At 44.0% G+C, this 15419-nt stretch overlaps 1 pseudogene across 1 annotated transcript; it reads left to right on the top strand.

Annotated features, from left to right (window-relative positions):
- Positions 1–12434: 12434 nt before the first annotated feature.
- On the top strand, positions 12435–15034 carry LOC104682112 (annotated as a pseudogene). The gene has a single exon (XR_004060153.1). The product of XR_004060153.1 is annotated as an epidermal growth factor receptor substrate 15-like 1 pseudogene (transcript).
- Positions 15035–15419: the final 385 nt, after the last annotated feature.

Below are 15419 nucleotides of genomic sequence, written 5' to 3'. Positions count from 1 at the left end.
ATTTGATTGCACTGTGATCTGAGAGACTTTTTGTTGTAATTTCCATTCTTTTGCATTTGCTGAGGAGTGTTTTACTTCCAATTATGTGGTCAATTTTAGGATAAATGGGATGTGGTGCTGAGAAGAATGTATATTCTGTCAATTTGGGGTGGAGAGTTCTGTAGAGATATCTGTTATGTCCCCTTGATCCAGAGCTGAGTTCAACTCCTGAATATCCTTGTTAATTTTCTGTCTCATTGATCTGTCTAATATTGACAGTGGGGTGTTAAAGTCGCCCACTATTATTGTGTGGGAGTCTAAGTCTCTTTGTATGTCTCTAAGAACTTGCTTTATGAATCTGGGTGCTCCTGTATTGGGTGCATATATATTTAGGATAGTTAGCTCTTCTTGTTGCAGTGATTCCTTTACCATTATATAATGCCCTTCTTTGTCTCTTTTGATCTTTGTTGGTTTAAATTCTGTTTTATCAGATATTAGGATTGCAACCCCTGCTTTTGTTTGCTTTCCATTTGCTTGGTAAATATTTCTCCATCCCTTTATTTTGAGCCTATGTGTGTCTTTGCATGTGAGATCGGTCTCCTGAATACAGCACACTGACGGATCTTGACTCTTTATCCAGTTTGCCAGTCTGTGTCTTTTAATGGGGACTTTTAGCCCATTTACATTTAAGGTTAGTTTTGTTATGTGTGAATTTGATCCTGTCATTATGATGTTAGCTGGTTATTTTGCCTGTTAGTTGATGCAGTTTCTTCCTAGCATCAATGGTCTTTACAATTTGTCATGATTTTGCAGTGGCTGGTACCAGTTGTTCCTTTCCATATTTAGTGCTTCCTTCAGAAGCTCTTGTAAGGCAGGCATGGTGGTGAAAAAATGTCCCAGCATTTGCTTGTCTGTAAATGATTTTATTTCTCCTTTGCTTATGAAGCTTAGTTTGGTTGGATATGAAATTCTGGGCTGAAAATTATTTTCTTTGAGAATGTTGAATATTGGCCCCACTCTATTCTGGCTTGTAGGATTTCTGCTGAGAGATCTGCTGTTAGTCTGATGGGCTTCCCTTTGGGGGTAACCCAACTTTTCTCTCTAGCTGCCCTTAACATTGTTTCCTTCGTTTCAACCTTGGTGAATCTGACAATTATGTGTCTTGGGGTTACTCTTCTCAGCGAGTATTTTTGTGATGTTCTCTGTATTTCCTGAATTTGAATGTTGGCCTCTCTTACTAGGTTGGGGAAGTTCTCCTGGATAATATCCTGAACAGTGTTTTCCAACTTGGTTCCATTCTCCCCATCACTTTCAGGTATACCAATTAAATGTAGGTTTGGACTTTTCACATAGTCCCATATTTCTTGGAGGCTTTGTTCATTCCTTTTCATTCTTTTTTCTCTAATCTTGTCTTCACACTTTATTTCATTAAGTTGATATTCAAGTTCTGATATCCTTTCTTCCACTTGATCAATTCGACTATTGATACTTGTGTATGCTTCACAAAGTTCTTATGCTGTGTTTTTCACCTCCATCAGGTCATTTATGTTCTTCTCTAAACTGGTTATTCTAGTTAGTAATTCCTCTCACCTTTTTTCAAGGTTCTTTGCTTCCTTGCATTGGGTTAAAACATGCTCCTTTAGCTCGGAAGAGTTTGTTATTACCCACCTTCTGAGGCCTACTTCTGTCAATTCGTCAAACTCATTCTCCATTCTGCTTTGTTTCCTGGCTGGTGAGGAGTTGTGGTCCTAAGGGGTGTTCTGGTTTTTGGAATTTTCAGCCTTTTTGTGCAGGTTTTTTCTCATCTTTGTGGATTTATCTACCTTTTATCTTTGATGTTGGTGACCTTTGTATGGAGTTTCTGTGTGGACATCCTTTTTGTTGATGTTGATGCTATTTCTTTCTGTTTGTTAGTTTTCCTTCTAACAGTCAGGTCCCTCTGCTGCAGATTTGCTGGAGTTTGGTGGAGGTCCACTCCAGACCCTGTTTGTCTGGGTATCACCAGCAGAGGCTACAGAACAGCAAAGATTGCTGCCTGTTCCTTCCTCTGGAAGTTTCATCCTAGAGGAGGACCAGCCAAATGCCAGCTGGAGCCCTCCTGTATGAGGTGTCTGTTGACCCCTGCCGGGAGGTGTCTCCCAGTTAGGGGGCATGGGGGTCAGGGACCCACTTGAGGAGGCAGTATGTGTCTTAGCAGAGCTCAAGCACTGTGCTGGGCTATCTGCTGCTCTCTTCAGAGTCGGCAGGCAAGAATGTTTAAGTCTGCTGAAGCTGCACCCACAGACACCTCTTACCCCAGGTGCTCTTTCAAAAGAAGTTATAATTTGAACTAGATTGACCATTTGGATTATTTATCTTTATCTTCTACCATTGAATTATAAGAATACTTTTATATATCCCAGATGCTATTTTTTTTATCAGATTATATCTATATCTATATATGTAACATAATATATAGATATATATGTATCTAGAATATATAGATATATCAGATTTTATATGTGTGTATCTTCCAATACAGTGTAAGAAGATAAATGCACATATTTTAAATTTACTGTTCAATAACCTTTGACAAATATATACACAGATGTAACTCTCATTATAGTCAAGATCTAGAATATTTCCGTTAACTCCAAAGGTTACTTTCTTTGCTTCTTTCTGGTCAATCCTCATTTGTACCCTGACTCTCAGGCAACCACTGAGACTTTATCACTGTACATTTGCATTGTCTTTTCCAGATTTTCATATAAGTGAGATAATACGGCATATACTCTTTTGTGTCTGGCTTCTCACGAGCAGCATGTTTTGGAGATTCATTCATGTTGTTTAATGTAACAGTAGTTTATACCTTTCTATTGCAGAATATCTTCTGTTTTTGGGGTACACTCTAATTTATTCATCCACTTACTTTTTGAACTTTCTCACTGTTTCCAGTTTGAGTCTATCACAAATTAAATTGCTATGTACAGTTTCTTGTGTTAACATATGTTTTCATTCCTTTTTTTTTTTTTTTTTTTTTTTGCAGTTGCAAGATTTAATAAAGTGTAAACAGAGCCCCCACACAATAGGAGAGTACCCAAAGGGGTTGCCAGCACCAGCTTGAATGCCTGGGTTTATATATCCCGATCATTGTCCCTCCCCTTGTGCTCTCAGGCAATAGACGACTTGACTATTTCTTTACCTCCTGCTTTTAGCTTAACTGGTATTTTGGTGAGTTCTCTTTACAACCTGATTGGTCAAGTGTGAGCTGAGTTACAAGCACCGTGTTTAAACGTGGGTGTGGTCACCTTCCCTAGCTAGGCTTAGGAATTCTTAGTTGGGCTAGGAAATGCAGCTAGTCTTGTCTGTCAGTTCCCCTTCTCAACAGGAAAACCCCATTGCTATTGGGGAGGTTGGCTGATGACTGCTCTAACTGCCTCCTGCTGTATTGGGGCATAGTAGGGGTCATGCAGCAGAGATTTCCTCAGGAGGGGTGTGTTTGATGTCATCAATATTGGAGCATGGGCTAGCAGACCAGTCCAGGGGTCCACAGTAGATCTTAGTCATGGACTGCATCTGGGGCTCCATTTGAAGAACGATTTGTAGTCTTACAGCTTCAATTCTGGTAGAGACAAACTTAACAAGGAGATTAAAGATACAGGGATTGAAATGTATGGCCTGAGTGCAGAGGGAGGCACATCCAACAGTTAGTAGGGTTTGGGACTGAGGCTTCATGGAGCCCAGTGAAGGTGGTATTAAATAGGCTTACCAGGAGAGTATGGGTATGGAGGGTGAAAGTGGGGTTTCCTTTAGAAAAACTCCTATACAATGGGGCATCAATATTTCTGGGAAGCCGCATTCTCCATAGAAGCTCTTGGTAAGGGGAACTACTGGTAGTACAGCAGCATGGAGGAGGTGCAGTGACAGTGAAAGGGGGTAAGAAAACAGTAAGGAGACAAATATGACCAGAGAGGGCCATGGGGATCTACGATTCTAGTTACTTTCCTTACAGTTGCCATGTGAAGAGCAGGCACAGATCCTCTAGATGTTCACAGGAAGAGCTAGCATTGTCTCCTGCATTTTTGGTTTCCTTTGGCAGTATCCAGGGTTTTGGGATGAGGATAAGCCAATATAGGCTGGAAACGTTCCTCCTTGAGGGCCTTGGTTCCTTTGGGTAATTTTAGCCCTAACTATTTAACCTGCTGTGAACAAAGCTGAGCCTTTGGTTTGGAAACCTTGTAGCCACTGGTGGCGAGGAAGTTTAAGAGCACTTGGGTGGCTTGATGGCACAAGGTTTCTGAACAGGAGGCTAAAAGTAAATCATCCACATACCAAAGGACAAGAGTGTCCAAGTATGAGAACTGGCTCAAGTCTTGGGCTAATGCCAGGCCAAATAGATGGCCTGAACCCTTGGGGTAAAACTATTCCAGTGAGTTGAGACATTGAGTTCAAAGGATCTTCAAAGGCAAACAAGAATTGACTGTCAGGATGTACAGGGATGCAGAAAAAGTCATCCTTAAGATCCAGGACTGTAAACCATTCTGCTTCCTCTGGTATTTGGGAAAGCAGAGTTATAAGGGTTTGGTGCAGCTAGGTATAGAGGGAAAATGGCCTCATTAATAATCCTGAGATCTTGCACTAACCTCCACTGTCCATTGGGTTTCTGTACTCCTAAAATTGGAGTATTGCAGGGGCTATTGCATGGTTTTACTAGTGCTTGGGCTTTTAGGTCCTTAACACTCTTTTGGAGTTCTTGTTGGGCCTCAGGTCTAAGGGGGTACTGCCTTTGGTAAGGAAAGAAGGCAAAATCCTTTAGTTTAACTTGAATGGGACAGGCATTCTTCTCTTGTCCATATTGTCCTTCTGTTGCCCAGACTTCAGGATTAATTTCTTCCTCAAATAGGGGACAACAAACATGTGTTCCTTCTCCTATGTTCAGGTATATAATAGACCCTGCCTTTGCTAGGAGTCTCCCTCTAACAAAGTAGTGGTACTTTCTGGCATACTTAGAAAGCCATGTGAAAAGGATAAAGTTCCTCAGTCACAACTTAGTGGCTGGGTGAAGTATCTAGTGACTGTCTGTCCTAGGATCCCTCAGATAGTGACAGATCTGGAGGACGGTTGTCCAGCACAGGAGAGTAAGATAGAGAAGGCTGCGCCAGTGTCCAGGAGACAGTTAACCTCCTGGCCCTCAATGGTCAAGCATACCAGAGGCTCTGTGAGGATGATGGCATGGGCTGGTGCTTGCCCAGGGCACCCTCAGTCCTCCTGCTGGATCATCTGGTTAGTGGCTTCTGACTCCGAGGACCTTCGTCCCCTGGGGCAGTGGGATTCCTCTGACATAAGGGAATGGTGATTCCAGTGATTCCTTTGACATAAGGGGCATGGACAAGGGGACAGCTTATTTCTATTCAGACAATCTTTTTTAAAGTGTCCTTGTAGACCACACTGAAAGCAAGCCCTGTTAGGCATTCAATTTGCCCAGTCTTTCCCTTTTCCAGAGCCTCCAAAGTCTGCTTGCCTGAGGGCCATGACTTCTTTATCTTATCTTCTTTTATCTCTTGTATCTAAGGTAGTACAAGTGTTTAATAGGTTTTTGTGGATTCAATTGATGTCTTGAACTAGTAGTAGTTTCTAGGCTCCTGAGGAGTACCTATAAAACAAAAATTGAGGCCAGGTGTAGTGGCTCATGCTTGTAATCTCAGCATTTTAGGAGGCCAAGGCAGGATAATGACTTGAGCTCAGGAGTTTGAGGCCTGCCTGAGCAACATAGAGAGACCTCATCTCTACTGAAAATCGAAAAAATTAGCTGGGTGTGGTAGTGTATGACTGTAGCCCCAGCTACTCAGAAGACTGAGCCAAAATGATCACTTGAGCTGAGGAATTTGAGACTTCAGTGAGCCATGATCATGCCACTGTACTCCAGCCTGGGTGGCAGAGCAGAACCCTGTCTAGAAAAAGAAGAAGAAAGAAAGAAAAGGAAAGAGATATTGAGCATGTATAATTTGGAGAAGTGAGTCTATCCAAGTTGCCCAGATCATAGCTTTAAAGCAGCAGATGAAGACTTGAATTTAGTAACATACAGCATGATGTGATAACTCCAATTTAGTGCTTGCAAGGGTTATCTGGAGAAAAGGAGCAAAGGTAGGTGGGGACAACAACAACATGACTTTGCCTCTTCAGAAACATAATAAAACCCCTTTCCAGGGCAATCATTGATGCTGGTTAATGATCCCTACTTTTAAAAATTCTCCAGTAAAATGAGCTCTTCCTGTATCCTAATTCCTTTGAAAAAGATTCAACGTAAGTACAAGTGAGACTTAATTCTGTGTTATAAATGTTGACGTGAAGCTTGAAGCTTCGATGGCTTTGTTTTGTTTCCAGGTTTGTATTTCTCATCTCATTTTTTGTATCTTATCAAATTATACATGTATATACTATGTATATATACATTTTTATATAGGTACCTGCATGTATATACTCATATATGTGTATATATGTACATAGATACATAGTGTTTTCTACTCCAAGCAACAAAACCATACCAATTTTCATTTCATTAAACACCCACTCTATTGTGGCATAACATAAATATATCCAGAGTAAATATTTAAAAATATTTGTTCAACATAGTTTGCTAATAGGAAAGAATTCATGTTCATTAAAATGTATAATTACTTTTACACCATATGCTCTTCTGATGTAAAATAAACTTAGAGTTTTTAAAGAGACACCTATGGCTTCAAAATTAGATTGCATAGACTATCCTGTTCTTCTAAGCATAAAATGTGCTTTATGACTTTTGCTGAAAGTCTGGAGAGGGGAGAAGTGTCATTGGTAACACCTAACCTCAGTTCCAACTTTAGTTGTATATTATTACATGCTCCCTCTTCTGTAGACATAATGCTGCTGTACTTCAGCATTTTTAGTTTGTGGATTTAATCTTGAAAAAATATTGGACTACAGTCAGCTGCAGTTGGAGGCTCCCACTGAGGAGAACGAAAACAGTGAGTGAATCCTGCATCAGCAACTAAGGTATCTAGGTTCTCTCACTGGGACTGACTAGGAGATTGGCACAACCCAAGGAGAGCAGGGAAAAGCAGGGTAGAGCGACGGCCCATGCAGGAGCCGAATGGGGCAAGGGGACCTCCCACCCCCAACCAAGGGAGGTGTTGAGTAATTGTGCTGCCTCAACCAGGAAACCATGTTTTTTCCATGGATTTGTGCAACCTGTGCATCAGGAGATCCCCTTGTGAGCTCATGCCACTAGGGCTTTGGGTCCTAAGCACAGAGCAGTGCAGATTCTTGGTAGCTGCTTGGCTGGAGACTGCCTAAGACTACCCAGTTCCTGGGGGGATGGGTCATCACTGTGGTTGCCTGCTGCCTAAGATGACTGAGCTCCCTAGGGGAGGGACAGAAGCCATCACTGTAGCTCCAGTTGGCCATTTTCCCCTGCCAGTGCTGGGGAGCCTGGGCGGTTTGGCCCCAGGAGGAATTTCCCATAGCACAGCACAGCAGTTGTGGCAGATTGGCCAGACTGCCTCTTTAAGCTGTACCAGGACCCATCCCTCCTCATCAGACAAGGCCTGGGAATTTCATCAACTACAGCCAGGAGTTTAGGGACAGAACTCTAATCTCCCTGGGATGGAGGCCTTGTGGGGAGAGACAACTAGAGTCTTCACGGATCAGTGGACTTAGTCTTTTCCCTTGCTGGCTCTGAGGAATCCAGGCAGTCTAGACAAGTGGGATTCTCCTAAGTGCAGAGCTCCCCCTCCACCAAGGGGCAGCCAGAGAGCTTTATTAAGCAGGTCCCTGATCTTGTGCCTCCTTACTGGGTGAGACCCCCCAACAGGGGTTGCCAGACACCTTATACAGCAGCATTCCTGCTGGCATCAAGCTGGTGCCTCTCTGGGATGGAGCTCCCAGGGGAAGGAGCAGGCAGCCATCTTTGCTGCTCTGCAGCCTCCACTGGTGACACCTCCAGGTGTGGGAGGGACTCAGGCAAACAGGATCTAGAGTGGTCCCCCCAGCAAATCACAGCAGCCCTACAGAAGAGGGGCCAGACTGTTAAAAGAAAAACAAACAAACAGAAGACAACAAAAACAATACCAGCAACAAAAAAGTACCCATGAAAACTCCATCCAAAGGTCAGCAGCCTCAAAGATCAAAGGTAGATAAACTTGTGAAGATGTGAAGAATCAATGAAAAAAACACACTGAAAACTCAAAAGCCAGAGTTCCTCTTCTCTTCCAGTTGATGACAACACCTCTCCAGCAAGGGTCCAGAATTGGGCTGAGGCTGAGATGGATGAATTGGCAGAAGTAGGCTTCAAAATGTGGGTAATAATGAACTTTGATGAGCTAACAGAGTATGTTCTATCCCAGTGCAAAGAAGTTAAGAACCATGATAAAATATTAGAGGAACATAAATGACCTGATAGAGCTGAAAAACACAACATGAGAACTTCACAATGCAATCACAAGTATCAATAGCCAAATAGACCAAGCAGAGGAAAGAATATCAGAGCTTGGAGACTATCTTGCTAAAATAAGACAGGCAGACAAGATTAGAGAAAAAAGAATGAAAAGGAATGAACAAAACCTCCAAGAACTATGGGATTATGTAAAAAGACTGAATCTATAACTGATTAGGGTACCTGAAAGAGACAGGGAAAATGGAACCAAGTTGGAAAACATACTGCAGGATATCATCTAGGAGAACTTTCCCAACCTAGCAAGGCAGGTCAACCTTCAAATTCAGGAAACTCAGAGAACCCCAGTAAGATACTCCAAGAGAAGATCAACCCCAGGACACATAATCATCAGGTTCTCCAAGGTCAAATGAAAAAAAAAAAAATGTTAAGGGCAGCCAGAGAGAAAGGCCAAGTCACCTACAAATGGAAGTCCATCAGACTAAAAGCAGACCTTGCAATAGAAACCCTTTAGGCCAGAAGAGATTAGGGGCCAGTATTCAACATTCTTAAAGAAAATAATTCCCAACCCAGGATTTCATACCCAGCCAAACTATGCTTCATAAGTGAAGGAGAAATAAAGTTATCTTCAGGCAAGCAAATGTTGAGGGACTTTCACACCACCAGGCCTGCCTTGCAAGAACTCCTGAAGGAAGCACTAAATGTAGAAAGGTAAAAGCATTACCAGCCACTACAAAAACAAACTGAAGTACACAGACCAACATAACTATGAAGTAACTACATAAACAAGACTATAAAATAACCAGCTAGCATCATGATGACAGGATCAAATTCACATGTAACAATATTAACCTTAAATATAAATGGGCTAAATGCCCCAGTTAAAAGACACACAATGGCAAGTTGGAAAAAGAGTCAAGACTCATTGGTGTGCTGTATTCAAGATACCCATCTCACATGCAAAGACACACATAGGCTCAAAATAAAGGGATGGAGGAAAATCTACTATGCAAATGGAAAGCAGAAAAAAAAACCAGGGGTTGCAATCCTAGTTTCTTGCAAAACAGATTTTAAACCAAGAAAGATAAAAAAAGACAAAGAAGGACATTATATAATGGTAAAGGGTTCAATTCAACAAGAAGAGCTAACTATCCTAAATATATATGCACCCAATATAAGAGCACCCAGATTCATAAAACAAACTCTTAGAGACCTTCAAAGAGATTTAGACTCCACACAATAATGGTGAAGGATTTAACACTCCACTGTCAATAGTAGAAAAATCATCAAGACAGAAAATTAACAAAGATATTCAGGACTGAACTCAGCTTAGTGGACTTGACAGATAACTACAGAACTCTCCACCCAAAAACAATAGAATATACCTTTTTCTCAGTGCCACATGGCACTTACTCTAAAATTGATCACATAATTGGAAGTAAAACATTCTTCAGTAAATGCAAAAGAACTGAAATAATAACAAACAGTCTCTCAGACCATGGAGCAATCAAATTAGAAGAAGATTAAGAAACTCACTCAAAACCACACAACTACATGGAATTTAAACAACCTTCTCCTGAATGATACCCACTGGTGATACCCAGGCAAAAAGGGTCTAGAGTGGACCTCCAGCAAACTCCAACAGATCTCCTGGGTAAATCATGAAATTAAGGCAGAAATCAAGAAGTTCTTCGAAACCAATGAGAGCAAAGAAACAATGTACCAGGATCTCTGAGATGCAGATAAAGCAGTGTTAAGAGGAAAATTTATTGCACTAAATGCCCACATCAAAAAGCTAAAAAGGTCTCCAATCTGCATCCTAACATCACAACTAAAAGAACTAGAGAACCAAGAGCAAACAAACCCCAAAGCTAGCAGAAGACAAAAAATATCCAAGATGAGAGCAGAACTGAAGGAGGTAGAGATACAAAAGACTCTTCAAAAAATCAATGAATCTAGTAGCTGTTTTTTCGAAAAAAAATTAATAATATGGATAGACTACTAGCTAGATTAATAAAGAAGAAAAGAGAGAAGAATCAAATAAACACAACAAAAAATGATAAAGGGAATATCACCACCAACCTGACAGAAATACAAACTACCATCAGATAATACTATAAACACCTCTAAGCAAATAAACTAGAAAATCCAGAAGAAATGGATAAATTCCTGGACACATACACCCTCCCAAGACTGAACCAGGAATAAGTTGAATTCCTTAACAGACCAATAAAAAGTTCTGAAATTGACACAGTAATAGTCTACCAACCAAAAACACAACAACAACAACAAAAAAAACCCAGGACCAGACAGATTTACAGCTGAATTCTACCAGAACTACAAAGAGGAGCTGGTACAATTTCTTCCAAAACTATTCCAAACATTTGGAAACAAGAGAATCCTCTCTTATTTTATGAGGTCAACATTATCCTGATACCAAAACCTTGCAGAGATACAACAAGAAAAAACTTCAGGCTAATAACCCTGATGAACATCAATGCAATAATCCTCAATAAAATACTGACAAACTGAATCCAGCACTACATCAAAAAGCTTATTTACCACAGTCAAGTTGGCTTCACCCCTGAGATGCAAGGCTGGTTCAACATATGCAAACCAATAAACATAATACATCACATGAACAGAACCGAAGACAAAAACCATGTGATTGGTCTGTTCCAAGATGGCCTAACAGGAACAGCGCCAGTCTGCAGCTCCCAGCGTGGTCAATGCAGAAGACGGGTGATTTTTGCATTTCCAACTGAGGTACCTGGTTCATCTCATTGGGATTGGTTGGACAGTGGGTGCATCCCATGGAGGTGAGCCAAAGCAGGGTGAGGCGTTGCCTCACCCAGGAAGTGCAAGGGGTCAGGGAATTTCCCTTTCCTAGCCAAGGGAAGCCATGACAGATGGTTTCCTGGACAGATGGTCCCTGGAAAAATGGGACACTCCCGCCCAAATACTGCACTTTTCCAATAGTTTTAGCAAACGGCACACCAGGAGATTATATCCCACTCCTGGCTCGGCAGGTCCCATGCCCATGGAGCCTTGCTCACTGCTAGCACAGCAGTCTGAGATCCACCTGTGAGGCAGCAGCCTGGCAAGGGGAGGGACGTCCACCATTGCTGAGGCTTGAGTAGGTAAACAAAGCAGCCAGGGAAGCTCAAACTGGGTGGAACCCACCACAGCTCAGCCAGACCTGCTGCCTCTGTAGACTCCACCTCTGGGGGCAGGGCATAGCTGAACAAAATGCAGCAGAAACTTCTGCAGACTTAAACGTCCATGTCTGACAGCTCTGAAGAGAGCAGTGGTTCTCCTAACATAGTGTTCAAGCTCGGACAATGGACAGACTGTCTCCTCAAGTGGGTCCCTGACCCCTGTGTAACCTAACTGGGAGACACCTCCTAGTAGGGGCTGACTGACACCTCATACAGGAGGGTGCCCCTCTGGGATGAAGTTTCCAGAGGAAGGATCAGGCAGTGATATTTGCTGTTCTGCAATATTTGCTGTTCTGCAACCTCTGCTGGTGATATCCAGGCAGTGTCTGGAGTGGACCCACAACAAACTCCAACAGATCTGCAGCTGAGGGACTTGACTGTTAGAAGGAAAACTAACAAACAGAAAGGAATAGCATCAACATCAACAAAAAGGACATCTACATTAAAACCCCATCTGTAGGTCACCAACATCAAAGACCAAAAGCAGATAAAACCACAAAGATGGGAGAAACCAGAAGAGAAAAGCTGAAAATTCTAAAAACCAAAGCACTTCTTTTCCTCCAAAGGATCATAGCTCCTCGCCAGCAATGGAACAAAGCTGGATGGAGAATGACTTTGACAAGCTGACAAAAGAGGGCTTCAGAAGGTCAGTAATAATAAACTTCTCTGAGCTAAAGGAGGATGTTCGAACCCATCACATGGAAGGTAAAAAACCTTGAAAAAAGATTAGAGGAATGGCTAACTAGAACAAACAGTGTAGAGAAGATCTTAAATGATTGGATGGAGCTGAAAACCATGGCACAAGAGTATGTGACGCGGCCGGAGTCAGGGGGAAAGATGGCGGCACCACTCATCCCCCTCTCCCAGCAGATTCCCACTGAAAATTCGTTGTATGAATCTTATTACAAGCAGGTCGATCCAGCATACACAGGGAGGGTGGGGGCGAGTGAAGCTGTGCTTTTTCTAAAGAAGTCTGGCCTCTCGGACATTATCCTTGGGAAGATATGGGACTTGGCTGACCCAGAAGGTAAAGGGTTCTTGGACAAACAGGGTTTCTATGTTGCACTGAGACTGGTGGCCTGTGCACAGAGTGGCCATGAAGTTACCTTCAGCAATCTGATTTTGAGCATGCCACCACCTAAATTTCACGACACCAGCAGCCCTCTGATGGTCACACCGCCCTCTGCAGAGGCCCACTGGGCTGTGAGGGTGGAAGAAAAGGCCAAATTTGATGGGATTTTTGAAAGCCTCTTGCAAAATGGTTTGCTCTCTGGAGACAAAGTCAAGCCAGTCCTCATGAACTCAAAGCTGCCTCTTGATGTCCTGGGCCGGGCTGGGACCTCAGTGACATTGACAAGGATGGGCACTTGGACCGAGATGAGTTCGCTGTGGCCATGCACTTGGTGTACCGAGCCCTGGAGAAGGAGCCCATGCCCTCCGCCCTGCCCCTGTCCTTCATCCCACCCTCCAAGAGAAAGAAGACTGTGTTCCCTGGTGCCGTCCCTGTCCTGCTCGGCAGCCCTCCACCAAAAGACAGCCTCCGCTCCACACCGTCCCACGGCAGTGTCAGCAGCCTCAACAGCACAGGAAGCCTGTCCCTCAAGCACAGCCTCAAGCAAACACAGCCAACAGTGAACTGGGTGGTGCCGGTAGCAGACAAGATGCGATTTGATTAGATATTCCTGAAGACCGATCTGGATCTGGATGGCTACGTGAGTGGCCAGGAGGTGAAGGAGATCTTCATGCACTCGGGCCTCACCCAGAACCTTCTAGCACACATATGGGCCCTGGCCGATACGAGGCAAACGGGGAAGTTAAGCAAAGACCAATTCGCGTTAGCTGTGTATTTCATTCAGCAGAAGGTCAGTAAAGGCATCGACCCCCCTCAAGTCCTCTCGCCAGACATGGTCCCGCCCTCGGAGAGAGGCACGCCCGGCCCGGACAGTTCAGGCTCTCTCGGCTCCGGGGAGTTTACTGGTGTGAAGGAGCTCGATGACATCAATCAAGAGATTGCCCAGTTACAAAGAGAGAAATATTCACTGGAACAAGACATTCGAGAAAAGGAAGAGGCAATCAGACAGAAAACCAGCGAGGTGCAGGAATTACAAAATGACCTAGACCGGGAAACAAGCAGTTTGCAGGAGCTCGAGGCTCAGAAACAGGATGCTCAAGACCGCCTGGACGAGATGGACCAGCAGAAGGCCAAGCTCCCAGACATGTTGAGCGACGTCCGGCAGAAGTGCCAGGATGAGACTCAGATGATCTCATCATTGAAAACGCAAATCCAGTCTCAGGAGTCGGACTTAAAGTCCCAGGAAGACGATCTGAACCGAGCCAAGTCGGAGCTGAACCGATTGCAGCAGGATGAAACCCAGCTGGAGCAGAGCATGCAGGCCGGGCGAGTCCAGCTGGAAACCATTATCAAGTCCCTGAAATCAACGCAAGACGAAATCAACCAGGCAAGGAGCAAACTTTCCCAGCTGCACGAAAGCCGCCAGGAGGCCCACAGGAGCCTGGAGCAGTATGACCAGGTGCTTGATGGAGCCCATGGCGCCAGCCTGACCGACCTGGCCGACCTGAGCGAAGGCGTCTCGCTGGCAGAGAGGGGCGGTTTTGGAGCCATGGATGATCCTTTCAAAAATAAAGCCTTGTTATTTAGCAACAACACGCAAGAGCTGCATCCGGATCCTTTCCAGACAGAAGACCCCTTCAAATCTGACCCATTTAAAGGAGCTGATCCCTTCAAAGGCGACCCGTTCCAGAATGACCCCTTTGCAGAACAGCAGACAACTTCAACAGATCCATTTGGAGGGGACCCTTTCAAAGAAAGTGACCCATTCCGTGGCTCTGCCACCGACGACTTCTTCAAGAAACAGACAAAGAATGACCCATTTACCTCGGACCCATTCACGAAAAACCCTTCCTTACCTTTGAAACTCGACCCCTTTGAATCCAGTGATCCCTTTTCATCCTCCAGTGTCTCCTCAAAAGGATCAGATCCCTTTGGAACCTTAGATCCCTTCGGAAGTGGGTCCTTCAATAGTGCTGAAGGCTTTGCCGACTTCAGCCAGATGTCCAAGCCCCCACCTTCTGGCCCTTTCACCTCCTCCTTGGGAGGGGCAGGATTCTCAGATGACCCCTTTAAAAGTAAACAGGACACTCCTGCTCTGCCTCCGAAGAAACCGCTCCTCCAGGGCCTAAACCGCCCAGCGGTAAAAGTACACCTGTAAGCCAGCTTGGTTCTGCAGACTTTCCCGAGGCCCCCGATCCATTCCAGCCACTCGGGGCTGACAGCGGCGACCCGTTCCAAAGTAAAAAGGGGTTTGGGGACCCGTTTAGTGGGAAAGACCCATTTGTCCCCTCCTCTGCAGCTAAACCTTCTAAGGCCTCTGCCTCGGGCTTTGCAGACTTCACCTCTGTAAGTTGAGTCCTCCGCCTCCGGGCCACACCCCCTCCTTCCGCTTGCAGCTTCCCTGGGATTTTTGTCTCTTTTTAAAGGCAAACCTCCCAGCTTCTTTAGCCTCTTGGTACCTCACACTCTCTGTCCCTCGCGTAATTTATTCTACACTGTCACTTCTGTAAGAAAAACAGTTTCTCAATAAAAAAAAAGAGCCGCGGGAAAAAAAAAAAAAAAGAGTATGTGATGCATGCACAAGCTTCAATAGCCAATTCAATCAAGTGGAAGAAAGGGTATCATTGATTGAAGATCAAATCAATGAAATAAAGTAAGAAGAGAAGTTTAGAGAAAAAGAGTAAAAAGAGGCCAGGTGGGGTGGCTCATGCCTGTAATCCCAACACTTTGGGAGGCCGAG

Source organism: Rhinopithecus roxellana, chromosome 1, assembly GCF_007565055.1.
Source record: "Rhinopithecus roxellana isolate Shanxi Qingling chromosome 1, ASM756505v1, whole genome shotgun sequence".
NCBI classification, from domain to species: Eukaryota; Metazoa; Chordata; class Mammalia; order Primates; family Cercopithecidae; genus Rhinopithecus; species Rhinopithecus roxellana.
The sequence above is the reverse complement of the archived record's forward strand: the minus strand, read 5'-3'. Positions and strand labels throughout refer to the sequence as shown.